At 50.5% G+C, this 27,587-nt stretch overlaps 1 long non-coding RNA gene across 3 annotated transcripts in view; it reads right to left on the bottom strand.

Annotated features, from left to right (window-relative positions):
• Positions 1-27,587, bottom strand: part of LOC141370303 (uncharacterized) — a 38,992-nt gene that overhangs the window by 6,435 nt on the left and 4,970 nt on the right. For 2 of the 3 annotated variants that reach the window (XR_012374209.1, XR_012374211.1), the window contains exons 5-6: positions 26,140-26,289; positions 24,949-25,402 (exon numbers count right to left, since the gene is read on the bottom strand). This is a non-coding gene — a long non-coding RNA (uncharacterized lncRNA). Of the gene's footprint in view, positions 1-5,551; positions 5,634-24,948; positions 25,403-26,139; positions 26,290-27,587 lie in introns of those variants that run through there. The other variant, XR_012374210.1, reaches the window with a different exon arrangement.

Below are 27,587 nucleotides of genomic sequence, written 5' to 3'. Positions count from 1 at the left end.
CTATCCAAGCTAAGGACCTTCCTTATCTGGATGACTTGAGACGAATGAGGGAGGTGGACAGATGGGATTTTAGAAAGACCCAGCCCCTGCCCTAAAGGACGCAGGAGAAAAAAGCCACAGTCGTCAATGGAGAACACACAGCATCTTGCTAGGCTCCTTGTAAGCTGCCACAAAACTCTCCCAGGACCAGATCCTCAGGATCGCTGGGGCTTTCAGGGATGAAGGCAAGAGGACCAAATTGGTGGTGGGGATGGGTGACCAGGTGCCTGCCCTTACCTCGGGTGGAGCAAGGCAAACTCCAGGACCTTGCAGTTGGGGCAAGGGTCCTCTGGCGTCCAGCCACCACGGGGCTCCACAGTGCTCCCTTCAAAGAGCAACAATGAGCAGCAGGCCCCTGGGGAGGGTGCTGCCTCCTCTCCGTCAGGCTGCCCTTCTGGGACATCTCCGTGACCATGGCCTCCCTCAACATGGCCCACTCCAGACAGGTGAGCTGGAAAACTACCAAAGGCCAGAGTCAAAGGGGCCTCATCTTACTAATGGAGAAACTGAAGCCAGTGAGAGCAGGCAGCAGACTGGCTTCTGGGCGCACGCCTGGTCTGCCGCAGGGCTGGGGTCTGAGTTCAAGTTTAATGCTTGGCCTGACCTGTACGGTGTGGGGCTCAAGCCAGCCGACATGGGATGTCATGGAATTTTCCAGCCACCCTCCCCCTTTCTCCTTCTTTCTCTTTCTTCTTCCTTGTACCTTCTCTTGCTTGAGCGAAGAGTGGTTCCAGATCAGAAAAATCAGAAGCCTTCCTCCCTGTGTGTGGTAGGCAGAATACTACCCCACATCATAGTCCCCAGAAGCGAGGAATATGTGAGGTTATCCAGAACGGAGAATGAAGGCCGCAGATGGAACTGAGGTTGTGAGTCAGCTGACCTGGGGATGGGTGATGCTGCCGGCCTCTGCCGGTGGGCCTGATGGGGTCACGAGGGAGGGTGCACATAACGGAAGTGGAAGGCAGAAGAGAGAGGTGGGGCGGTGGCAGCCGGAGAGGGACCCAGTGGGACATTGTGGCTTTGAAGAGGGAGGAAAGGGGTTGTGAGCCCAGGAAAGCAGATGGCCTCTAGAAGTTGGAAAAGCAAAGAACTGGATTCTCTCCTAGAGTCTCCAGAGGGAACACAGCCCTTCCAACACCTTGATGCTAGCCCAGTGAGACCCATTTTGGAGTTCTGACCTCCATAACAATAAGATCATAGATTGGGGTCATTTTGAGCCATGACTTTTGTGCTTATTTGTTACACCAGCAATAGGAACCAATCCACTGTTCCATATCGCCCTCCAGATGCATTCCTCTGGTGACAGGGCACTCTCTCCAACCTCAGCCAGCTCTCACCATTACCAAACCCCTCCTCATGAGATCCAAACTGTTCCCCCCGGGACGGCTTTCCAATGTGCCAGCTCTGTACCCCAGGGCCCCCAAAACAAGCCACTCTCTGCCTTTCTGATGTTTGAAGGAAGTGATGGTGGGATGGATCCTCCTCCGTTCTTTCCTTCTCTTTGCCCAGCATTCCCAGAATTCTGTTCCCACCAGAAACTCCTCTCAGTGAAATCTCATTCCCTGGTCTGATTCCAGGGCTCACTCTTGCCCAGGCCAAAGTTCTCAGGAGCATAGACTCAGCCCGTCTACCAAGGAGGCACTGGGGTAGGGTGGAGGTCGTGGTTTCTGCTGACTGTGTGGCCTTGGACAAACCCACACCTTCTCTGGATCTCTGGTGTCCCATCTGTCCTGTGGGATGAAACCCCATGAGCTCCATGGAGGGTCCTGGGGCAGAGGGGGTCTTACCCACCCTGGTTCCTTTGCCAACACAGCTCCCAAGCACCTGCCTTCTCTCCATGTTGCTTGTCATTAATAGGGGAGGAGAGGGGAGGGGAGGAGAGGAGGAGGGGAAGGGGAGAGGAGAGGCGAGGCAAAGAAGGACAGGGGAGACATACATCCCTACAGAAATTGTATTCGAACGTTTTATTATGTGCTCTGGCTCGGGCAGCACCTTAGTTAATGGTGTGTCAGATGATGGTACAAATTTATAGCTGAAGGTTTACATCACAGACAGCTGGAATGAATGACAATAAATTAATTTAAAGTGCTACCAAAGTGTTCCCCAAAGTATATGTGCTTATGAGCTCTGGGCTAATAATTTATAAATGCATGCCTTTTATAATCCCGGTCTTAAGGCTTGAAAGCAGCTAGTTAAAAAGCAGTCACATGACATAAATTACTTTTATTAATATCACAAGTGCATGATTAAGGTGGCGGAAATGGTGGTCACCCGCCCATGGTTTCTGCAGCCAAGACCCCTTCCTTCCTTCCTTCCTCTTATCCTCTCATTCTGAGGGCCTTGGACCTCACAGTCCCAGCTTCCATCCCCTCTCCAAACCCCTTTAGCCTGCCAGGGCCTGAGCTGAAGCCCCCAATCCCTTATCCCCTCTCCTGGGGTGGGAAGCACTCCATGTCCATTATGGATTCCCTCCTCTGAATAGTTGTGACATCCACATGCTCCTCAGATAGGAGAGAGCAAATATATCTTTGTGCAGACAGTCAACACATTCACACAGACTCAGGGAGACAGAGTTCCCTGAGCCTCTGGTGCTTCACCAGTAAGGTGGACATCACAATATTGACCTCAACAGACTTCACAGGGCCATTGAGCAAATTGGTGAAGGCCACATGTTAGCACTCAATAATACATGTCATTCTTGAGATGCTCTCTCCACTACCTAGCCCACAAAGGGAGGGAAAAATCTGAAGTGGGTGATATAATCCAAAACCTGGTAGTTGGTTGACCTAGTCTGATCTTCTTGATAAAGCATAAGATGACTCTACCCTCCTAGACATCCGTTCCAAGCCCTCTTCTCTCTAAAGCCAGTATCACAACATATGCCATGGGCCCCGAGCCCTGCCATTTTCTCGATGGATTCTTCAATTTTCCCTTATAGGCTCACCTCCTATATTACACGGAAGATTGCCCAAATTGCTCTCCTCATCAAGAGATGGAGTCAGTTGGGGCTGGTCTGTCACTTGCTTGACTTACAGAATGTGGGGGGAGTGAAACCGTGTCACTTCCAAGACTGGATCTTAACATATAGGCAGCTTCTGGCTTGGAACACTTGAAACACTTTCTTGGAATCCAGCTGTTATGCTGTGAGCTGCCCAGTCAGGATGGGAAGGCCACATGGAGAAGAATCAAGATTTTCCAGTTGGCAACCCCAGCCGATGGCCAGCACCAGGTGCCAGCCATGTGAGTGAGCCATATGGGTCTTTTAGCAAACCTACAGGTGACCACGGCCCCAGGTGGGCCAGCTGAGCCCGGCCAGTCCAAGAATTGTGAGAGGCAATAACCGGTTGTTGTTTTAGAGCATTACGTTTGTGGTGGTTTGTCACTCAGCAATAGATAACTAGACACCCCTCTCTATTGGCTGCCTCGTGTCAGCACTTAAATGTACGCAAGCTTCTCTCATCTAAAATCCCACTTTGATCCCACGTGCCTCACTGTCCCCACCCACTCCCTCCATTCGCGACCAAACTGCAGAACAGAGAAGTGCATCTAAACTGAATTCCCTTCCGCCTGCTCCTCACCAGCCAGTGCTCTGGCCTTTGCTGCCCACCTTCCTCCAAGGGGGACATCTCTAAGGTCAACAGGGGCTGGCTGTCCTTGGGCCCTGCAGTGGGGTTGGCTTGAGCCTTGAGCGGCATGCCTCCTGGTAGCCACCACCTCCCTTTGGCACCCTCCCCATTGGCTCCTCAGCACACTGCTTGGCCTGCAGCTTAACCTCCATGACATTTCCTTCCGTCTCACTTGTACGCTTCTTACCATCCTCTTCAAATCCCGGTGTTCCGCAAGTCTCTGTCTTGGGCCCTCGGCCCTCCAGGCTCTTCACTCTTTCACTCCCTCCTCCATACCCGCGTCTCCTGCCTCTGTGTCCAGCCCAGACTCCCTCTGCAGGCCCACATCCCCAGCCACCTGCTGGACTTCCCAGATGTGCAGACGCTTTTACTCAGCAAATCCCACATTGGCTCATCGTCTCTCTACCACTGCCCGCTCCTGCCTCGTTCTTCTTCCAGGGAGACACACTACCATCTAGTCGGTTGCCCAGGTCCCAAATCTGGGATCTAGTCTTATTTCATTCTACCGCCTCCCCACGTAAAATCAGTCACCAGATCCTGGCAAGGTTGTCTCTAAGTCAGTCTGACATCTCTTCTTCCCATTGCCCTCACCCAGGTCACCACCACCCATTATCTGGGACACTTATAACACCGCCACCCAACCCTTTCTCTTCTCTGCAGTACAGAGACCCTATTTATATCACATTGCAAACTGAAAGCCAAATCCATCGATGGGACTTATGGGCCCTCCCCACCTAACCCTAGGACCACCTCTTCAGCCCCAAATCTGACCACTCCCCATATTCACACTGGGCTCCTTCCTCTGATATGCAGGGTACTCATACAGGGGCCTTCACACTGCTGTTCCTCTACCAATCACACCCTTCCCTCCTCCATGGTCTAGCAAATACCACCTCCTATAGCCCTTGACTTCCTGCTTAGTGGGCAGTCTGCTTCTTCCTCTCCCTCTTCCTCTCCCCTCCTCTTCTTCTCTCTCTCAAATAAACAAATAAAATCTTTTAAAAAATAAAGTTATTAGGCATCATTTCTGTCACATTTTATTCATTAGAAGCGAGTTGCTAAAGCTAGCCCATATTGAAGGGGAAGGGAATAGAATCCACCTTTTGTTGGGAAGAGCGTCAAAGAAGTTGAGGACATGATTTTAAACCATCATAAGTACTACCATTGGACTGCCAGGCAATGCCATGTCCACCAGGCCCAGGGGCCACATGCACTAACATTCACAGTGTCTGCAGGCCACGGAGCACCACGGACACCTGGATGGCCCAAAGGCAGCTTTTTTTCATTGTAAGAACATTATTATAATAACATTAAAAGAGTATTTGGGAAGAACAGAAAATCACTCCAAATTGCTACTTATTCTCTGTGTGACCCTAAGTCATTTACCCTCTCTCTGTGTATCAGTTTCCTGACCTGTACAACAGGCATAATTATAGTCCCTACCACATAGAGTTATTGTGAAGATTAAATGAGATAATTGTGTCAAGTGCTTAGAGAAACATGGCATATGTCAATTCCTAATAACACACAGCTTTTCATGAGCTGGCTAGAGGAGTAAATGAGATGATCCATGGAAAGAGCTTAGAGTAGCACCTTCCTGGCACATGAAAATAAATCAATTACATGTTATTGTTATTATACTTATCATTATAATTAGCCATAACCTCCTCAAGACCTCCAGCATAATGTACAAATTCCTAGACTGCCATTCAAGGTCCTTTGCAAATACCTGCCTGCCTATCCCCCTGCTCACCTATAACCTTCCCTGCACACACACCACAGACACCATCCCTGCACATGCCCTATGCTCACAGCTTTCCCCTATGCAGCCCCCTTCTCCTAAGATGTCCTCCCTCCACACCTCTTCCTGGTGAACTTCTACTCACCATGAACGTTGGCCTGGGAGTCCATGATGTCCACTTTTAGCCACGACAGAGTAGCCGGTAATCCAACTAGCCCTACCACCATCTAAAAAAAAAAAAAAAGGAAAACTGAACAAACTAAGAAACACCTATTTTCACATAGAAGCACAGGTCAGTGACTCCTGAGAGAAGGGAAACAGAAAACGTAAGCTTTATGATTATCTTGCTTTTCTAACTGGAAATATGTTCCAGACCACTGAACAAAGAAAGAGAATCCCAAAGGAGCACAGCAGTCTCACTGAGCTGATGAGTCAGAGACTGGAGCACAGGAAGGCCTTGGCTGCTGGAAGTTGTGGGCAGAGTACCAGAGAGGAGGAAGCTAAGCAGAGAAAACTCTAGAAATCTGCATAGTCTTACAATGAATTATAAGCTGTGTGTGTCTAGGGTGAGACTTGATAGAGCCATGCAAAGACCAACTATCAGAGAAAAAAATTACTGCCAGGGAGCTGTGAGTTTGACAACTAGCAGAGCTCATACAGATCTGGGAGATTTTGAGTTCCAACCAGTCAGAGTGGAGAAGCTTTATTGATTGACTTAACAAAGCTTAAAAATGAGCCTCAGAAGGAGAAACTTGATCTGCAAGTAAACTAATTGCCTGTCAAAACAATATATTTATTACTCTTTGACATAGACCACAAATTCCAAATACTCTACAAGGAAACATCACAATGTCCAACATCCAAACAAAAACTACTAAACATTCAAAAAAGCAGGAAAATGTAATCCACAACTAGAAGAAAAATAATTCAATAGAAACATAATCTATGAAATGAAAACTTCACAGGAAGGAATTAATAGCAGATAAGACACTGCAGATGAAAAGATCTATGAAGTTGAAGAGAGGGCAACAGAAATCACAAGGGGAATTAGAAAATATTTTGAACTGAATGAAAAAATAAAAACACAATATATCAGTATTTGTTGTATGCAGCTAAAAGAGTGGCTCAAGGGACATGTATAGATTTAAATGCTTATATTTGATAAAATGATACTTCGAAAACATTTGTGCAGAAAAGAGTTAACAAAGTCAGCTTAAGACTGCTCTCCTTAGAAAAAGGCCTGTTTACAAGGTGGAATCCTGTAAGGAATCTAGGAACTTATATTTTAGGAGAGTTCCCATCATTCCTTGATAAAATGGGCTTGCTGACCCTATGCTATTTATGTCAAGAATATGGTTTATGCTGAACACAACTCTCTTTCTGGTGGCCTGGAATGTCGGTATGTGCCAGGCAAAAAGTGTCTATGTGGTACGCCCCCAATAAAAACCCTGGGCACTGAGTATTTACTGGGCTTCCCTGGTACACAACATTTCACATGTGTTGTCACAGCTCATTGTCAAATCCTGCATAACTCCACCGGAGCAGACTCTTGGAAGCTTGTGCCTGGTTGCCTTCAAACTTCACATCATGTGCCTTTTCCCTTTGCAGTTTTGCTTTGTATCTTTTGTTATAATAAATCTTAGTAATGAGTATCACTTATATGCTGAGTCCTGAAATTTCTCCTACAAAATCATTGAAACTGGGGGTGGTCTTGGGGACCCCCAACACGCCATTGGTCACCTAAGGAATTTTAAAAAAGAAGACTAAATTAAAACCAAAGTAAATCAAAGGAAGGAAATAATACAGAGGAAAAGTCAATGAACTAGATAATAGACATACACTAAAGAAACTCAATGAAATCAAAAGCTTATGCTTTTGAAAAAATTAATATAAATCAATGAGACTCTAGCTTGACAGATTAAGAAAAAATAAATAAAACATAAGCTAACAATATCAGGAATTGAAGTGGATTCATCACTACAGATCTTACAGATGTTAAAAAGATAAGAGAATATTATGAGCAACTTTAAGACTATAACTTTGGCAACTTAAATGAAATGATGAAATTCCTTGAAAAACATAAATTACCAAAATTGACACAAGAAGCAGACACCAAATAGTCCCATATCTATCACAGAAATTTAGTTCATAAAACCCTCCCACCCCTAGGCTTTATAGAGAATTTTATCAAACATTTAAATAAGAAATAATACAAATCATAAACTCTTTCAAAATAAGAGGATGGAATGCTTCCCAACTTTTTCATAAGGCCAGCATTACCCTGATAACAACACCAAACAAAAATATCACAAGAAAACTACAAAACAATGAAAAATTAGAGCAGGCTTTTTCGTAAATTAAAATTGACAGGCTGATCCTAAAATGTATAGGAAAATGAAAAGGACCCATAATACCAAAACAATTTTGAGAAAGAACAAATTTGGAGAACTTACATTGCTTGATATCAAGACTTACTATACAATTACAGTGGTCAACAGAGTGTGGTATTGGTATAGGAAAAACAAATAGATCAATAGAACAGAATGAAATTTGAAAATAGGCCCACACACCTGTAATCAATTGATTTGTTTTTCACAAAGATGACATGGTTATTTAGTGGACAAATGATTGTATTTGTAAAAAAATAAATAAATAAATAAACAAGAGTGTTAAAATAAATGGATATCAGCCATCCAGTTTCCAGCCTAACAGGTAAGGAGCTTGGAAGTCATCACTTCCATCCTCCTAACAAGAAAAAAGCTAAACAAACTAAAAATCAATTATTCTTCTTAGATCTGTCAGCATTGGTTCATGGAGCAAACCACTGTCTCAAAAATTGGAGAGACAGACAAAGAGATACAAAGAATCACAACTTCCTGAAACAGAAATCTCTGTGAGAATCAGTACCAGGTTCTTGGTATCTAGTATATCAAGTCTGTTTTCTAACAAAAATAATTACAAGGCATACTAAAAGGCAAAAGCAAACAAACAAACAAAGTCAAGTTTGAAGAGACAGAGCAAGCATCAAAACCAGACTCAGATATGGCAAGAATATTGGAATTTTCACACCATGAATTTAAAACAACCATGATTAATATAATAAGGGCTCTAAAGTAAAAAGCAGCAAGATGCAATAACCAATGGGTAATATAAGCAGAGAGATGGAAATTCCAAGAAAGAATAAAAAAGAAATGCTAGAAATCAAAAACACTGTAATAGAAATGAAGACCATCTCTGATGGGTTCATTGGTAGACTGGACACAGCTGAGGAGAAAATCTCTAATCTTGAGGATATCTCAATAGAAACCTCTAAAACTGAAAAGTAAAGAAAAAAAGACTGGAAGAAAGAGCAATTACAAAAAGAGTAATATAGTGCAATGGGAGTACCAGAAGGGAAGGAAGGAAGGAAGGAAGGAAGGAAGGAAGGAAGGAAGGAAAATATTTAAAGTGATAAGACTGAAAATTTCCAAAAATTAATGTCACTAAACCACATATTTCAGAAAGCTCAGAGAACACCAAGTAAGATAAAGGCCAAAAAAAATCTGGAACAGCACAAAATCAAAGATAAAGAAAAAAATCTTGAAAGAAGCTGCAGTTGGGGAAGGGGGACCCACCCTTGTCTACAGAGGAGCAAGAATAGGAATTATATCAGATTTCTTGGAAACCATTCAAGCAAGAAGAGAATGGGGTGAGATATTTAAAGTGTTGAGAGGGGGGGAAAAATCACCAATCTAGAATTCCGTATCCTGCCAAATTATCCTTCAAAAGCAAGGGAGACAGACTTTCTCAGATAAACAAAAACTCACGAAATTTGTTGCCAAAAGACCTGCCTTGCAAGAAATACTAAAAGAAGTTATCCTTCAAATTATCCTTCAGAAGCAAGGGAGACAGACTTTTTCAAATAAACAAAAACTCACGAAATTTGTTGCCAAAAGACCTGCCTTGCAAGAAATATTAAAAGAATTTCTTCGGAGGGAAGGCAAATTATACAGATCAGAAACTCAGATCTGTATGAAGAAAGGAAAAGCTTTAGAAAAGAAATAAGTGAAAGTAAAATAGAAACTTCAATTTTTCTCATTCTTAATTGATCTAACAGATGACAGTTTGATCAACACAATAGCAACGATGTAATCAATGATTATAGCTTATGAATAGGTGAAATTAATGACAGTCATGATACAAAGGAACAGGAGGGATGAATTAAGTATACTTTGTTATAAAGTACTTGCACTACCTGTGAAGCAGTGTAGCATTATTTGGAAATGGAGTCAGATCCATTATAAATGTATATTGCAAACTCTAGGGCAACTACTAAAAAGGGTTAAAAAAAAAAGAGGTATGATTGATAGGCTAAGAAAGGAGACAAACAAAATCACATAAAATGCTGTTTAAAACTATAAAAGGTGGGAAAAGAGTGGAAGACAAAACCAGGAACAAAGAACAGGGAAACAACAAAAAACAATACAAATATGGTGAATAAAACAAATGGATATGCATATGGACCTCAACTCCACCTCATACCATTTACAAAAATAAACTCAACATGGACCATATATCTAAACATAAAAAGCTAAAATTATAAAATATCCAGAAGAAAACTTATAATCTTTGTAACCCTGTTAGCAAGCAAAGATGCCCTTGACAAGTCATAAAAATCGCTAACATGCAAGCATAAATCAACAACTCGACCTTTACCCCCCAAAAGATACCATTAAGAAAGTGAAAAGGTAAGCCACTGACTATGGGAAAATATTTGCAATATGTATATCTGTCAAAGAAACTTGTATCCAGAATTTATATGAGGCATTCTTATAGTGCAAGAATAAGACAAACAACCCAATAAAACTGGGCAAAAGATTCCAATGGATGCTTTGCCAAGGAAGATCCATGCACATAAAAAGATGCCCAGCATCTTCAACATTGTTAGTCATTATGGAAATGCAATTTAAAAGAGATGCCATTTCATGCTCACTAAAATTGCTAAAAGTGAAAAAACTGACAATACCAAATGTTAGCAAGGATATAGAACACGTAGAATTCTCTTGCACTGCTGGGGGCTAAAATGGTGCAAACACTTTGGCAAAGAGCTTCTTACCAAGTAAAACCTACCATACCACCCAACAATTCCATGCCTAAACACTGACCCAACACAAACAAAAACATGTTCACCTAGATTTGCACATGAGTGTTCACAGCAGCTATAGTCATAAAATTGTAAAACTAGAAACAACTCAAATGTATATTAGCTGGTGAGTGGATAAACAGCCTATAGTATGTCCACTCACTGGACTACCACTCAGCAGTAAAAAGGCCCAAACTACCCATAAACAGTGCAGCGTGTATAGAGCTACACAAAAGAGCACATTCTGTTGAATTCCATTATAAGAAGTTCTAGAACACACAGAACTAATCTATAACAATAGAAATCGAATCACTGGTTCCCTGTGTGGGAGCAGGGAGAGGGATTGGCCAGGAAGAAGCAGGTAGATATTTTGAGGGGTGTTGGAAATGTGCTTTACCTTGAGCTTGGCAATGTTTATACCACTGTCTACATCTGGCAAAACTCATTGAACTGTACCGTTAAAATGTGTGTATTTTGTAAATCGTTCCTCGATAAAATTGACTTTTTTAACAAGGGAGTGATGGGAAGGAGAAAAGGAAAGTACTTTGGGGAGGAGGGAAGGATGGAGTCTGGAAGCTGCAAGGGACCCTCTGAAGAGTTTGAGCACCATTCCAAGCTGTTCTTGTGGGTCCCTGGGGCTGCCTTTTCCTCCTACCTTAGCAGAGGTAGCCCACGGAGAGGGCAAGGCTAGGACCCCAGGCCCCAAAGACCTGATCCTTTGATGGTTTTTTCTTTCAGTTCTATTTGGCGATTATTTTTTGAGCACCTACTGTATACCACTTCCTATGGTGCCAGGAGATTTATTCACATTAATCTCTCATAGACTTTGCAGTCAGGATTCCAACGCTGGCTCATGACTGAATAGCTGGATGATCTTGACCACGTGTCCCCCCAGACTTGCCTCTGTTTCCTTCTTTGTAAAGTAGAGATACTCATTGTGTCTCCTGGCAGTTTTTCTGTAGGGATGAAATGAGGTGGTTCTTGTAAAGCTCTTGGCTGAGTGAACTGCTATGTTAGCAATTATGTAGTTGCTGTGTCTGCACATTTGCATGCGTCCTGCCCAGCTCCAGGACTCCAGGCAGACCGCCAGGCTGCAAACCCTGTCTTCACTTCTCACTGGCTGTGGGGACTGGAGGTGGTTTATTCGGCCCCTCTGTGCCTCCGTTTCCCAAGAGGTGGGCATGATAGTGAGCTTCCGTCACAAGGCAGTTGAGAATTAAATGAGCTAATAGAAGCCAAGCACTTGGCTCAGTGCCTGGCACATTGTAAGTGCTTAAGTAATGTTGACTCTTCTTCCTCTTGGTATGAGCATTGCATTTGAGTACGGAATACAGAAGCCCAGAGACGCTGGGCCAGTTGGCCAAGGTCACACAGTAAGTCAGCCAGGACTAGAATCCTGTCTCCTGGCCCATGTGAGAGTGTGTCTAGCAAGGAGGCTGACTGATTGTCTTCTCTCTTCCCACCACACCACATGAGGCCTTCTAGGCCTCCCTCCCCAAACACAAACGAACCTGAGGGAGGCTCAGGGCAACAGAAGCTGGGGCTGACTTCTGTGGCCTGCCAAAGCAGAGCTCAAACTCCTACCTATGGGGGCCCCAAGGAAACCAAGATGGAACACGTGCTCCCAGAGGCCCAGATACTGACCACCCTGGCCCACAGACAAGAGGTGTCACCCTATCTTTCCAGGCTCAGACCATGTGCCACATCTTCCATGAAGCCATCCATGACTGCCTCCCAAGACCCCCAGGCCAGAAGGGGCCACAAAGAGACAATGTATGAAAGAGTAAAACAAGACATTCCATTGACTCTCAGCTCAGATTCAAGACTCATAGCACTGTGAGGAGGAGTCCGTGGGAGAAAATGCTTCTGGAAGTGTCTAACATGGGACCCAAGCTCTAGAAGTCTTCAGCAAATGTTAGTTTCCTTAAAAGTCAGAGGGAAACTGAGGGGCTCAGGCCTGAGAACACACAGCTCATAAGTGGGAGAGCCGACCTTTCTCATTTCTCCATACCTGCCGAACTCCTAGGGCCCTAATAATTGCAGGATGGGGGAAACTGAAGCCCAGAGGGCAAGTGACTATCCAAGGCCACCCAGTCACTGGCAGAACCCAGACTTGACCCCAGCTCTCCTGACACCCAACTTGATCCCACACACTGAGTCTCGGACTGAGCTGGTAGATGTCACTCCCTAGGCCCAGACCCCATGGGGAGGAAGAGCCCATGGCAGGTCTAGGCAGGGCTGGGGCCGTGCCTGCTGCCCCAGCAGGGGATCAAGACACAGCTTCAGGAGGTCCAGGATGGGCTCTGCAGCTGATCAGGGCTGTCAGACACTGGTGAGGAGAACCAGAACCTGGAGGCTGGAGGCTGAAGAAGGAGGGATGGTGGCTGGGCCATGGGCAGCTTGGGCCAAGCAACGGCTGGCCTGATGTCTCCTGGTACAGAGTTGGAGTCCTCCCTTACTTCCTAGCTGTGCCACTTGCCCAAGTGGGCCTTACTGTCCCATCTGTCCCCGACGTGGGGCTGTCTGACAGTCAAGGAGGCATGAAAAAGGCAAGACACTGCAGAGGTTCTTGTCCCTGGCCCACACATTCCAAGAAAGATGTCCTTAGACAATCACACTCTATGAGCCTCAGTCTCTTCATCTGTCCAACGGGGCTAAGAGTACTATGACAGGGGCATGAGGCTCTACCAACATGGATAGCTGCAGGAAATACACCTTCTAGATTTTTCTTTCGAGAAACTAAATTCTGACCATCCCACCTCCATCATCATCAGGCTGTCACCGTCAGCCTCAGGAAGGGAGAAGTTTACCGCGCCCAGGAATAGGGCAGGGCCTTGATCTGCAGTCTGTCTGGGCACTGGGGAGGCCCTCCAGCGCTAAGACGGGGAGCACCCCACATCCCGGGTTGTGTCCTGCTTCACTGGGCATGAGGCTGGACCCGGCACAGGACTGGTATCCCAGGCATGCTGAGGCCTGTGCAGAAGGCCCTCCATGCTACCTTACAGCATCCTGGGTGAGACGACCAGAGAGAGTACTGGGCTTGGCGCAGTTTCTGCTACAGCCCCCACCCCCACACCCCCTCAGGTAAAGGACTGCAAAAGCTTAGTCAGCAGGGGAATAAGCAGTGTAATCTCTGGGAAAATGCTCCTGTACAGAAGCCCCTCAGATCGTAGGTGGGGAGTCAGTGGGACTATGAAGCCCATTCTAGGTCTGGCAACTGGGCTACTGTGAAGACAAAGTGAGGCCCTACAGCAGGTACCAGCCTGGTGCTGACTCACAGAAAGGGCTTCCAATCCCCGGCCCCTTTATGCTTTGATCCCTACAACCCCACAAGCCAGGCACTGCAGTGACGAAGGAGAGGCCCGAAGCGGGTAAGAGCCATGGAGAATGTCAGACAGCAAAGCAGGGTGCCCAGGGCATCCACTGAGCACCCCCTCCCTGACACCAGGAGAGAGGGCGAGGCGGGCGCATTCCTGGGGCATCTGCTTGCCAGCCTTACAGGTGATGTGGGTCCTAATGAGAGTTAAAATTAGAACTAATTGGGGAAGTATTTTTATTACAGGAATGAGCATGTGGGCAGTAAAGGAACCCAGCATGGCAGGAACAGGCACAGGGCTGGTGCAGAATAGTGTCCTTCCTCTTGTGCAAGAGACTCCCCGCTGGCCAGGAATTAAGGGCAGTGGGGGCGGCAGGGAAGGGCTGCCTTGGAAGCTGGCAGAGAAAGATGTTTGCTATTGACCAAGGTCCAGAAAATCAGCCTCTGAATACAAGCAAGGAAGCCTGGGTGCCTAGGCCTTGGTTTGCCTGTCTGGGAAATGGGTACAATGGCAATCATTAGACTCAAACACTTCCCTCCTGCCAATAAAGAACCTTTGTGAGTGCAAGATTGCTATGGTCCAAATGCTTGTGTCCCCCCAAAGTCCTAGGCTGAATCCTAACCCCTGAGATGATGGTGTTAGGAGGTGAGGAGGTCATGAGGGAGGAGCATGTTGGAATTAGTGCCTTATAAGGGAGACCCCAGAGAGCTCCTTCCACCTTGTGAGGACTCAGAGAGAAAATGGCTAACAGTGAATTAGGAAGCAGGCCCTCACCAGACACAAAACCTGCAGGTACCTTGATCTTGGCCTCACAGCCTCCAGAGCGGTGAGAAATAAATGTTCAAGCCTCCCAATTTGGGGTATTCTGTTATAACAGCCTAAACAGGCTGAGATACTCTCCATCTGACAAATTTCAGGAGAAGGGGAAGAGTAAAGTTTCCTCTAGTGTTCTGGTTTCCTCTGCTACTTCCATCTATGGCTTATCCCCAGGGAAACCCAACCCCGGGTGGTAGAGGATGGTTCATCTTTAAGAAAGCCTGTGATACTCTCAGAGAGACACACATCAGGGGAATTATTCACTTTACAAAAAAGGTGCTTCCTTCACAAAAGGAGATTTCCCCCACCCCACTGAGCTCCCTGGCCTTCTGAGCTTCCCTGCCCTGCTCTGGATGTGGGAGAGGCCGGAGGTGTGGTGACGAAAGTACAGACAGGCTGTACCAGCTACTACCCTGTTCTGGGGGCGGGAGGGATTTCTTCACCATAAGTGAGGGCTCAGAGAGAGTTGTCTCAAGGGCTGGGGTTGTGTCAGGAGGCTTGAAGTGAGAGGTAGGAAACCCAGTGGATGGAGTTCAATGAGAAATGGGAACCACGGTTCTCAGATGGGCCTGGATTACCAACACTTGTCAGGGACCCTGGGGCCACTGGGAAGAGGAGGAGCCCCCTCTCACACCTGGCTGTTGGGGTGGCTGGGGTTCAGGACCCCCTTTAGATGCCCTGTTCCTCCTCTCATGGGGCATGACAGCTGAACCTGGGAGAGGCCAAGGGCAGGGAACCTGTCCTGGGCAAGAGTCTGGTGCCAGGCCAGGTGGAACAGTCTCCATGACTCTTGGTGGGGAGAGGGGGGGTCATCTTATTTTTCTGAAAAGGAGGTCAAAACCCCCGTCAACAGCCTCCTGGCTTCCATTTCTCCCTTGTAGTACTCCTCAACTCTGCTGCCGACATGATCCTTCTGGAACCTGGTTTTGATCATGGCACTCCCTTGCTCACCCACCTTCCGTAGCTCCCTATCACCTCAGCCATTTTCCCCAGACTGACAATTGAAACTTTCCGAGGCCCTTGTTAAGCAGACAAAGGTTGCTTTGCTTTGCCCTGCTATTGCCGAGTGGAGGGCAGGGCTCTCCGAGTCCATCAGGCTCTCTCAGGGACTCCTCCAACTTTCTCATTTGATAGCTAAGCCATCTGGCGCTCAGAGAGGCTAAGTGACTTGCCGGAGGTCACACAGCAGGAGGACTTGAAATTCGAATCCAGCTCTGGTGACTTGGATAGAGTTCATATACTCTCCACAGAGGGGCCGCAAGCCTAGAGCAGAAGTTTCAGAAAGCTATGTCCCTTGCCTGAGGAGAGCCTGACAGGTAAGGAAGGAAGACGTTGAATGGTAAGCTCTGACGGCGGCACCAAGCCGTGGGTAGAGCCCAGACTACCAGTCCAGAGTCCCCAGGCCCCAGCGACCCTGGCTGAGCCTCAGCAGCCTGCTGTGGGAAATGGAGAGTAAGTCCCCTGACCTCACAGGTGCCTGTGGGAGTGAGCAGAGAGTGGGTGCTGCCCACCCCGGAGCCCACACCCCTTGCCTTTTGCACAGGATCCAAAGGCTCAGGGCTGTGGGTGCAGCCTTTGCCAGCCTCAAATCCACCGCGATCCCCCTAGCTGCAGCCCATAGAGGGGCTTTGCAGGCCCAGCAAACAACCCCTCACCCCCTCATCAAATGGAAACTTTTTTAAAGCAACAGAAACCAACCTCTGGGTGCTTGCTCTGCTGCGTGTGCCGGTGACAGGGAAGGAGATCCGCTACAGAGGAAAGGGCTCAGGCTGGGGGTGGAGGCCAGGCAGAGGGGAGAAACGGAGATCTGATAAGGGGGTTCTGCTCATCTGGGCACAGCCCGACTCAGCCCCTGCAATTGCTGAGTGGAGGGCAGGGCTTTGTGGTGCCAGGCCCTCAGACCACCACAGGGTTCCAAGGCTCAGCGAGTTTCCCCCACCCCCAACCCCCAGCGTTGGCTGTTTCCTGGGGTGTCTGCCCTCTTCTGGGCTTTGTCTCCCACCACAAGTTGCTCTGAGAGAGGCAGTGGGTCTGGGCATGGGAACCAGCCAGAGGCTCCAAGGTCAGATCGTCTCTTTGTCTAGCTCTGCAGCCAACTCACCAATGGCCTTGGGCCAGTCTCTGCCCCAGTGGGCCCATGCCCCCCCTTCCCCAAATAGAGGTGCTGTCTATGGTAATAGCATCAGGACGTGGGGCTGGCCTGGGAATAGGGAGGCTCCAGAGCATGCGCTTCCTGGGCAGCCCGGAGTGAGTGGCTTTAGCTAGGGTGACCAAGACTGTCGAGTTGAGCCCTGAACGTCTGCAGCCCAGGAAACTCCACAGTCTTTGGGAAACCACCGGTCACCCTTTACCTCTCAAGACTGGGGTTTCCTCTGCTGAGACTCTAGAGGTCCTTCCCAGCTCCCTACACAGTGCTTTCCACGACTGAGAAGTGACCTGCCCTCTTGGACAGACTCAACAGCCCATCTGGAGAGACTGGGCACGCACCTGTCCCCTGGGGCAGGCAGGCAGAGTGAGCAGGTAGGTCTCGAGAACCCAGAGGGGGAGCAGGTACAGGGAGACTTGGTGTGGCCTGGGCCTCACAGGAGGAGGCACACTGCGGGGGGAAGGGGGTCATGGCTTCGCACAGCCCGGGGGTGGGGGGCGCAGACTGTGGAGGAAGCAGCACACCATGCCCTGTACTGAGTGCTCAGCCACATGGAGGAACCAGACTGGCCCTCAAGGGCCCCACAGTTGAATTTCTAAATCTACTGCCTTCGCTCTTTGAATTCCCCTGGCTACATCTACTGCCAAGTGACTTGCATCTAAACAAACACACAAAAAAGAAAACTGTAACAGACAACAAAGATTTGTCTGTGTGTGTTTTTGTTTTTTTTTTAAGTGAAGATGGGCTTTACGCAGAAATTAAAAGCCCCCCGGGGGCTCTCAAAGCGGATGTCTCCACACGCCCCATGCTTCCCTGACTCCCTGCGCAGCCAGCCCCAGTGGAGGCAGACCACCCCAGAGAGACCAGCTGGAGGCTGAGCGGACGCCCATGGTCCCCACCCACACTCCAGGCCACCGGGCAGCTCTGCCTGGCACGGCCACCTGCCAAACACAGCCCCTCAAAGCATCTCACCAACAGCTGCAGGGGTGGCCCGGGTTGTCAGCCTTCCTAGCTTCTTGTGCCCAAGAGACCTCACACTTCCTAGCTGGGTCGCCCTAAACCCTTCACTGACCCACTCTGAGTCTCAGTTACCTTGTCTACAAAAGGAAGCCAGCGCGGCAAGGGCAGGGAGACAAGGAGGCCCTGCTCTCACCTGCTGGGCTGCAAGCTCCAGCCCAGTCTCATCCAGAACCATCCACTGGAAGGAGAGGGCCATACAGGGGGTGAGGGCAAGAGGACTGTCAAGGTCACAGTGGCCACCTCTGCTGGGCCTGCTGTTCCTCTCACCCCAGGCACCTGCTGGGCCAAGTCAAATGATCCCTCCCCCCACCACACACACATGCTCTATGAGTTAGATACCCTTGTACTTGCCTGTTCACCATCCTACATTCTCAGGGCTTCTATCCAGAACATGTTGGTGCTCCCATTTCCTTAATCAATAGCTGACACTTGGGCAGGAGTGACTTGCCCAGTATCCTACTGCAGAAAGCAGAGCACGGATTGCAATCTGGGCTGACAAGAGGTCTGGCCTCTTTCCACTGCACGCAAAGGTCCCACAACCAATGGCCCGGGGCCGGAAAGGGGTCTTTGCAAGCCACCAAGGTTTCCGAGCAGGGGAGTAGCCTGACTGGGTGGGCCATTCGAAGTTAGACTAAGGGCCCTGAGCCTTGGGACCCCAAGACCAGCACGGAGGCTCTGATGGGGGCGGAGGGGGGGTGGGTCGCACAGGGGAGAAAGTGCAGGGCAAGCCTTGCTAGGAGTTCAGACCACCACCCCTCTCAGCCTCTGGGGACTCAGAGGCGGGAAGAGGAAGCCGGGAGGAGGAGGGGTGGGGCTGGGGAGGACACGCACAGCGTGCTCCCAGCATTCCACACTCACAAGCCACTCGGCAGGCTTAGTGGGGCATCGGCTCACCTCCCCAGATGGCAGCAGCGGCGGAGGCAGGGAGGCTGTGGCTCCCCCAGTGCAACTTGGCCAGTCGGGGCGAGCCCCCAAGCCCACCACAAGGGCCATGTCTGCTCCTGCACCCACTGTTTTTCCAAGCTGATTCCCCATGCCAGATTGATGAACAACGTAATAAAGGGGGCAATCACATTATTCCTGACTGCATTTTAATAAAAATCAAATAAAAGCAATTATGTGAATTTTCAAGAGGATCACCTCTCCTCCTTTCCCCGAGGTAGGAAGCAGAATGAATTCAGGAAATCATTAAAATCAGAAACCCGAGCTGCGCGCCACGGCTGCATTGGCGGCCGCCACACAAAGGCAGCAGGGGAAACCGGCCCCCAGCGCCCGCGCCCGTGCCTCTCTTTGGCTCTTGGAGTGGAAATTCCACCTATGGGTGAAGAAGGGTAATTAAAGGCCAAGAGAGATACTTTGAATCCAAGCTGCCTTTGCCCCTTCAGTACAAACTTCCCGGCTTCAAAGGGGCCTCAGACTGCCCGCATGAGGGCTCTCCCACCTGGCAGCTCCGGAGGCCTGCAGAGGGCGGGCGCAGGGCTCAGAGTGGTCCCCAGACAAACACGGCTCTTTCCTCTGTGGGGGGACATGCAGCTCTCAGCCCAGCTAGGGGCCAGAATGCTGGGTGTGGGTGTAGAAGGATGGGGTCCCACTGAGGGGCGATGGGTCCCTGTCCCCCGCACCTGCATCCTCAAAAGCGACACAAGCTTTGTGATTTGCAAGGCCCTTCCTTCCCACCTGATCGGTCATTCTAGCCCCATGTGCCCCTCAGATAAGTATGTTCTTTTGGGGCTGAGGATGCTGAGGTCGGAGGGGGCCCCTGTCACACCCAAGGTCACCCCACTGGTAAAGCAGAGCCTGGACTGGAGTTCGGTTTTCCCCAGGCTGTGAGGCAGGCCGAGGTCCTGTGGTTCAGGTGGTCTGGACACAACACAGTTTGGCTTTGCATGGCATTTACAAGAACAAGCCCGGACCACCCCCGCTGCCGTTTCCCAGGCCCGGGTCTGGCCCATCATCTCCAAACGCTGTGAAGTGAGTGCGTTCATCTTCTTGGTACAAGTTCAGGATGGAGCTTCAGTGGGGTGAAGCGACCTGCCCACAACCCCACAGCTAGAGGTGAGGAATCCTGGATTCACCCGGGGCCATCAGAGTCCAGAGCCAAAGATTCTGACTGCCAAGCCACAGTGCCACCCTTATCACGGAAAAGAGACCTTCACTCAGGACCTCCGGGGTGCAATGGGTGGTGGGGAAGGAAAGGCAGCGATCATCCCTTTCCCTGCTCCCCCCTCCCTCCATTCACAGAGGCTAACCCACGTCACCCTCCCTCCTGAAAGGGCAGGCCAATGATGCTCCAAAAGGAGCACCAAATCCCCCTACAATCATCTTCCTCAGCCACCGGGGTCTTGATTCTCAGATGGAAGGCACTCAGGAAAGCGGACAGCCATAGGGTCCCTTTTAGGGCAGCCTGAGTTAGAGGAGCAAACCGGAACCAGGAGGCAGAAGGCGAGCAGTGGGCAACTGGCACTGCCTCTCTGGGCATGCATGCATGCATGCGTGGACATGTATTTGTGAGTACACACTTGTGCACGTGTGCGTAGAGGCTTCTGTGTGTGAATGTGGGGGTGACCAGTCCCCAGTTTGAGGCTGTCCCATCCCATCCCACTCAGCTCCGAGCTCCCCCCATCCCTGCTGCAGCTAACAGCTATGGCGCCCTCCTACAGGATGCTCAGGGAATGGCACCCCCAAGTGCGGTGGCCAACAGGAGGAAACGAGGGTGCCGGGGAGGGTTCTGGGTGGCTCTTCCCTGTGCCAGGAGTCCCTTGCAAGTAGGGGTTTCTGGCAGGCCCCTGGCACCCGGGACCGAGAATCGGGCCCCAGCCTCAGGGCTTCTGGTCTCAGCCTCCCATCTCCCCTGCCGTCCCTCTCTGTTCTCTGAGGCCCTCGGAGGCCTCAACTGGGAAGTGGAGGTGGCACCTGGCTTTAGGGCTAGTGCATGCGAGAGCGCAGAAGGGGACAGCAAGACGGTGTGCGAACCCTCTGTCAGGCTTGTCCCCCCAGTGCGCAGCCAACCCCGCTGGTCTGACACACAGCAGGTCCTCCGTAGGCTTGTGCTGCGTGATACTAAGAAGAAAACAGGCTTGTCCGGGGGGGGCTGAAAGCAGGAAGAGCAAGTGGCCCAGGGCCTGTGGACGTGGAGCCACGTGTGTGCACACACATGTGTAAGCACTGGTGGACATGTGCACTCCTGTGCCCACACCCACTGACCTGCACAGGTGTCGTGCACACACACACACATCAACAGAGCAAATGGGTAAATGCAGCCCCTAGCCCCGGGCAGTCTCCTCCCGGCCTTGCCTCCAAATCCTCCATCCAGACAGGCCTCGGAGCAAACCCAGTGGGACGTTTGAGATCCCAGCCTCTGGAGTGCCACAGGGAGGTCCTTGTGCTGTCACCTTCCCCCTGATTCTGTCTTGGTCGCTCTGGAAGCACCCGCCCCAGTGGGACAGCCAGCTGTGCCTGGGATCTAGGGAAGAAGGCTGCTCTTGGCAGCTACTAGAACATTTGCTCTGGGATAAGCCTGACAGAAGGGTACCCAATGACTCAGATGTGGTAGAGGAGGGCACACCCAACTCTGCTGGGGGTCATAGGACGGGGTTCACAAGGAAGGCCTCCCAACAAATGACACCTTGGAGCTGAACCTAGGAGCTGATTTTCCCAAGCAGACTAGATGGAAAGGCATTCCCGGTAAAGGGAACAGCTCAGACAAAGTCATGATGGTATGCCTTGTTCAGGGAATGCCCAGCTGCCCGGGGGGCCCCCAGCCCTACTTCTGCTGGCCACACCAGGAAGAAATGTCCTTTCAGAACACTCTCTGGGGAGGGCAAAATAGGGTACCACACTGCAGATACCCCCCAAAGCATAATAACAGGTGCAGATGGCAACCCCTGAGGAGGAGGGCACATGGGGGCTCAAGTTACTCTTCAAAGCTCCCCCTGTCCCTTTAAAGAAGGCACTCCTCCTGGGAATGCAGCGTGTGATTCACTGTCTCAAAAGTGGTTAGCCGCGGATCGCACCGTGTGCTCCAACCATTTGTTCAAACGAGGAAGGGAGTCATGACTGAGCTGCAGGTACTGGTTCCCTCTGGGAGGTGTCTGTAATGCTCCAGTTCTTCAGTGTGATGGTCATGAGTGTTCACTGTAATGAGTTTCATAGCTTACAGTCTTTCATATGTATGAAATTGAACGTAATAAACGTTTTAATTGTATTTATGTGCAAGTTTACAGGGCTGTTCTGAAGCCGGCTTGGCTGAGATGCCCCTATGTGATTACCTGAGCTTGGCATACTCACAGGGAGCCCTGTCCTCGGGGGGGGGCGGGGCGCAGCATGGGGTCTGAACTCTTGTCCCAGCTCCACTGGGTCCATAGAAGACTCCAGACATTTCCAGAACAAGACCAAGTGTAGTTAGGAAGATAGGGGATGAATGCCCATTCAACTTCCTGTACAGGATTGGACACGTCCCTTCTGCTCTTTGGGTCTCACTGTCCCTTCTGCACAGTGAGGGACTACAGGTGGCCTGTGTCCTGGCTTTGAATCCAGACTCTGCCGACGTGGGACAGGGACGTGGAGCACTCCCTTACCTGTAAAGTGGGACCCCACAGAGCTGATCTGAGAGCTGGATGGCACAAGGGCTCCTTAAGACACAGCTCCTGGCAGGTAGTGACTCCTCCATAAGAGTGGTTTTTTAAAAACTCACCGGAACAAAAAACCCCAGAGCAAACAGGGCGAGACTGGAGGTTGGGAGAGCTATGCTCCAGGTCTGGACCCCACCACTCACTGGCCTGAAGCTTCTGGACTCCTTTTGTCCCTGGGCCTCATTCTGCTCTGGTGTAAAATGGGAACCACAGGGTCCCTTGGAGAGGAGCGAGAATGAGAAAGTTCTTGCAAAGGGGAGTGTGCTGTAAAGGCCAGGGTCAGTAACCAGAGTTCTAATCCCCAAGACCCCCTCCCCAGGAGAAAAATCCCAACCTGCTGCCTGGGGGGCTATGCTTGGGGGCCTCACCCAGGGCAGCCCTAATCTCGGGGCAGACCCAGCGCCTGTTCTTGCTCAGAGTTAGGGGCCTGGGCTGGATCAAAGGCGGAGAGAATTAGCATCACAGAGAGCCCGGGGGAGGGGAGGCCAGGATTAATTTATCTCCTCTTCCTGCTGCTCCTTCTGCAGCCCCTGAGGTTGGGGGAAGGGTAACCAGCCACCCCCAAGCCCCTACCACACCCCTGAGGCCCAGTTCCTGTAGAGGGAGGCAGAGCAGGGCAAGGATTTGGGCGGGACCTGCACAGTGCACACATTCTGGAGTCATGGGCTCGAGGGGACACGAATGAAGATGCCTGGGCCAGAGAGCCATCCGCAGAGGCTGGAGGCCAGGGGGAGGCAACGTGAGTTCACAGATCCCACCAGGTCATTTGGGGGACACAGGAGCGTGTGTGCGTGTGCGTGCGTGCGCGTGTGGGAGGGTGTGCATGTCTGTGGCAGGGTGGGCACACTGCCTGTACCCGTGGACGTGACTCAGTGACAGCGAGACTCATGGGGGACTGTCTCTGCGTCTGCACAACCGTGGTGTCCAGTGTGCGGGCATACGTGCATGCGTGCGGACAGAGGACCCGCTTGTGAACTTGGAAATGAGCAGAAAGGAGAAGTGTAAGGGTCCCCGCACAGGGAAACAACCAGAAGGCGTGCAGACTTGCACCTTGCGGGCCCTGCTGCCAAGCTCTGCGGGCTCTCTGCACCCCTCAGGCTTCACCCTTCCCGCCATGCAACTGCAGTGGGACCACCAGGCTCAACCTGTCCCTGCCTGTTTCCTCGCCCAAGATGGGTGTCATCAGCGTGGTTGTGAGGATTAAATTAGTTAATATAATGGAAGCATTTAAAACAGCCCTTGGCACACAATGAATGCTCCCAAAGCATTCATTAGTACAATTAGCGCTACCTGGAGGGGCCTAGTGGGCTCAAGGCTGGCCGGCCGGAGGGGCAGGGTCAGCCCATAGCCTGCCAGGTGCTGTCCTTGCAGAAGCCTCGGAGGGAGATTGGTTTTAAGCCAGCAGAGCTGGGCAGCCTTTGGCAATGCCGGGAAAATGGAGCATGTGGTGTGGGAAGAATCACGAGGCACAACCTGAGCCAACTTGGCAGGCTTGGCACTCTCTGGCCACGCACATGGAGCTCCTCCCCCCCCCCCCCCCCTGGCTTCCCCTGCCCCCCCCCCCCGCTCCACGTACCTCCCACCCACTTCCTACCACAGGAGTGTCGGGCAGGGCCTCACCAGCAGCCCTGTTGCCTCCTTCTACTGGCTCCCCAAGTCCACTCTTCATGCCCATTCTGCCTATGGGGAAACTAAGGCTCTGAGAAACGGAGGGATATAACCAAGAGGCAGAGCTGGATTCAGGAACCCAGGACTCTGAGTACTCAGAATAGCTTATAAAGAAGCAAAATGCCAATCTGGCCCCTAGGGCAGCCCAAGTGGCTCTCAGTTCTTCAGGGCCTGTCCTGGCTTTCAGAGCCCCTGAAACAGTTTCCTCCGCTTTTTCTGAATCACAGACTGGACGACTAACACACCCTTCCCCATATTCACCTTATCTGCTCTACCTACTGACCGGAACACAGGAGAATGTCTAGACTGACACCTAAGTGAATTCCTAATATACCTCTTCCACCTCTGCACTTTTGCTCCTACTGTTCTGCCTTGTCCCTCCCCACCCAGATCTTCATCAGTCAAGGCCCACTACAAATGCCACTTCTTCCACAAAGCCTTCTCTGATTGCCTAATTGCCTAATCCATTAGTGGCCTCTCGGGCCCCTGCCCCTAGGGACCTAGAGACAATCCTCTCTTCGGCACTAACCACTTTACCTGCCCAGAGGTCCTAGAGGACAGACCAGGAGCTTCTCTGTCCACCGTGACCCCACAGAACAGGACAAGAATGTCAACAGGCCGGGGTACCCCATGGACAGCCCCCCCCCCAATGGCTCCCTAAGCCCCTCCAAGCCCTTCAACCATGGCCATTTAATAGAGTGTCCCACAGCCAAGGCCCTAGAGCCGATTTTCCTAGATTCAAATCTCAGCTCTCCCACTCGCTATGTGACCTTGGGCTTGTCATCTAACCTTTCTGTGCTTCAGATTGTTCATCTCTCAGTGGGAGGAATAGTTCCAATGCCACAAGGTTGTTGTGAGAATGAAATGAGTTAGCACGCCTAAGTTCTTAGAACAACACCCTGCACGTAGTCACACTGCTATATGTGTTTACCATTGTTGTTAATATTTATACTGCTGTCATAACCAGGAGGACACACAGCACCGGACACAATCTCTGTCCCCCAGAGATGGGAGTCCCAGACAGGAACAGGAAAGGGGAGTTACATTTCTAATCCCGTTTAACGGTCAGACCACCTTGGAAGGAGTTATGACCCGCCCCACTTTACAGATAGGGAAGCTGAGGCTCCACACGGCAGTAGCAGCTTCCCTAGGACTCACAGCCATAAGCGGCAAGGCTGGGATTCGGGGCCCAGCCACGGGGCTCCAAAGTCCACGCTCCTTCAGCAAGCCCGCTGCCTCTCAGTCTGGCAGAGAGATAAGCCGAGTACACAGATAACTGTAATCCAAGGTAGAAAGTGATAAGTGGCAAACAGGGACCGAGAAAGGCTGTGGGAGGGCAGGCGCCTGCCTGCCTTGGGAGGGGAAGGGGTGGAGGGCGGGGCAGGCTTCTGAGAGTGGGTGACATCTGAGCACAGCCTCCAAGGTGGACAGGCCGAGAGAGAAGACTTTCCGCTTGGAGGGTCCAGTGTGAGCAAAGACATGGGTGGCCAGGGCCACAGCATCTAGCAGGTGCCTGATGGGTCACAGAGGCCCAATAAATATTTGTGAAAGGGAGGGAGGAAGGAGACGCAGAGGGGGAGGGGGAGTATACCCTGACCCCACTTGGCCCAGGAACTTCCCCTGTCACGGGGAGACAGAATCAATTCCTCCTACTCTCTGAAGGGCTTCATGGGGGCCCAGGGAACCCCTTGTCCTATGACACCCCAGAGAAGTAGCTCAGGACCTTCACGCTGGAGCTCCTGAGAATTAGATGTTTCACTCAATACCAGGAAGAAATTCCCAACACGTAAAGCTGGACAGGGCTTCTCTGTGGGGCAGGCCAGTGGTGTGTTGGAGCCGGCTCAGACCGGCTCCCAAGAGGCGATGGCTAAATTTTCTGGAACTCTGTGAGTTGCGTGATGTTAAGTCAGAGGCTTGACATTGGCCACAGTGGGAGTATTTACAACATGGAAATCGGCAAACGCTATCCATCAGGTTTTCCCCATTTTGGAGAGCCAGATGTTAAGCACTTACCAGCACATCACTGAGCAGTGTCTGCCGTGTGAGGGAGCAAGCTCCCCATTCCCGGAAGGATGCAAGCAGAGATAGTCACCTCCCGAGAAGAATGAGACCTAGGGGTTCTCGCTTCGATGACCTCAGAAGCCCCTTTCTGGCTTCTGAGAGCTGATGAAAAGTCAGGTTTGAGAAAAAATTAATCAGAGTAATTATTCATGCTAGGAAATCATTAACCACTTGACTCAGAAGCTGGGAGTAGGGCAGGAACCCGGGGAAATGTGTAAGGTGCCACATGTTTGCAGATTTCACAGGTAGAAAGCCTTGTCCAACATCGCACGGGGAGTTGGGGACAACACTGGGACCAGAACCTGTGTCTCCAGCCTCCTGGCCAGGGCTCCTTCTGGGGCATATGCGCTGGGCTGGTGGGGACAGGGACACCTTCCTACACAGTCTGTTTGCTGTCTCTCCTCCAACAAACTATAACCTCTGTAACAGAGAGACCCCATCTGTTTTGTTCACTGTCGGATCCCCAGTGCCTAGTTTTGCGCCTGGCACATTGCAGGGAGTCAATAAACATTTGTTAGATGAATCAGTGTGTCTGGGATCCCATCCTGTGGCAACATTTGATGAGCCATCCTCTGAGACCATTACCACTCAGGTCCCCATGCCTGCTTAGTGACATGGAATCAGAAGACCGGGTTCAAATACCAATTCTGCCCCTTCCTGTAAGACCTTGGCCAAACCACTGGGTCCCTTGAACCCTCAGTTTATTTCTCTACAAAGTGGGTTGTGCAATCTCCGCCTGCCTCTTGAGGCTGCCTATGGCACTCAGGTAAGACATAAAGTGCTTTTTACAAACTCCAAGGTGCTATACCCAGAGCAGGAAAGGGGATGCTCGGGAAGCTGGCTTTGATGGCCAGGCCAATCCCCAGTGCACATGGGATAGTGGCCAGGCTGCTGCTCTCTTTGGGCTGATGCTTGGGGTAATCTGGGTCAGACTGGCTCTTTGGAGAACAGAGGTAGGGGATGTTGCCAAACGGAACTCAAGGTTCTAAAGGGGCAGGGAGGGGAAGCTGAAATGAAGGCAGCAAGGGAGAGTTTGGGGAATCCTCTTCCTCCAAAGACCAAGTCTCTTGGAGCAGAGGCAGCAGGCAAACCAGGAACTTTAGAAAGCATTTTTGTGCCTGCAGAGCCGTTTGTTGCCACCAGCACCCTAGCCCCCGCCAACCCCCACACCTTCCTTGCTGCAAATTGCCTTAACAGGTGAGCTTGGACTGGCACTTGCCAAGTCAGGTGGGGGTGGGATGAAAAATCCTGGTAGATTCTGAAATCAAACCAGTGTTCCAAATGATTCCATGGAGAAAGGATTTCTGCCACTCTCCTAGACAGGCATCCGAAGCCCCCCGCCTTGGTAGAGTGGGGGACAGGGAGGGGGTCCAGCTCACTCCAGGTTGTGGGTGATGAGG

Source organism: Callorhinus ursinus, unplaced genomic scaffold (assembly GCF_003265705.2).
Source record: "Callorhinus ursinus isolate GAN/ISIS: 27379988/994484 unplaced genomic scaffold, GSC_fseal_2.0 scaffold31, whole genome shotgun sequence".
Classification (NCBI taxonomy): Eukaryota; Metazoa; Chordata; class Mammalia; order Carnivora; family Otariidae; genus Callorhinus; species Callorhinus ursinus.
This window is presented reverse-complemented; position numbering and strand designations above follow the sequence as displayed.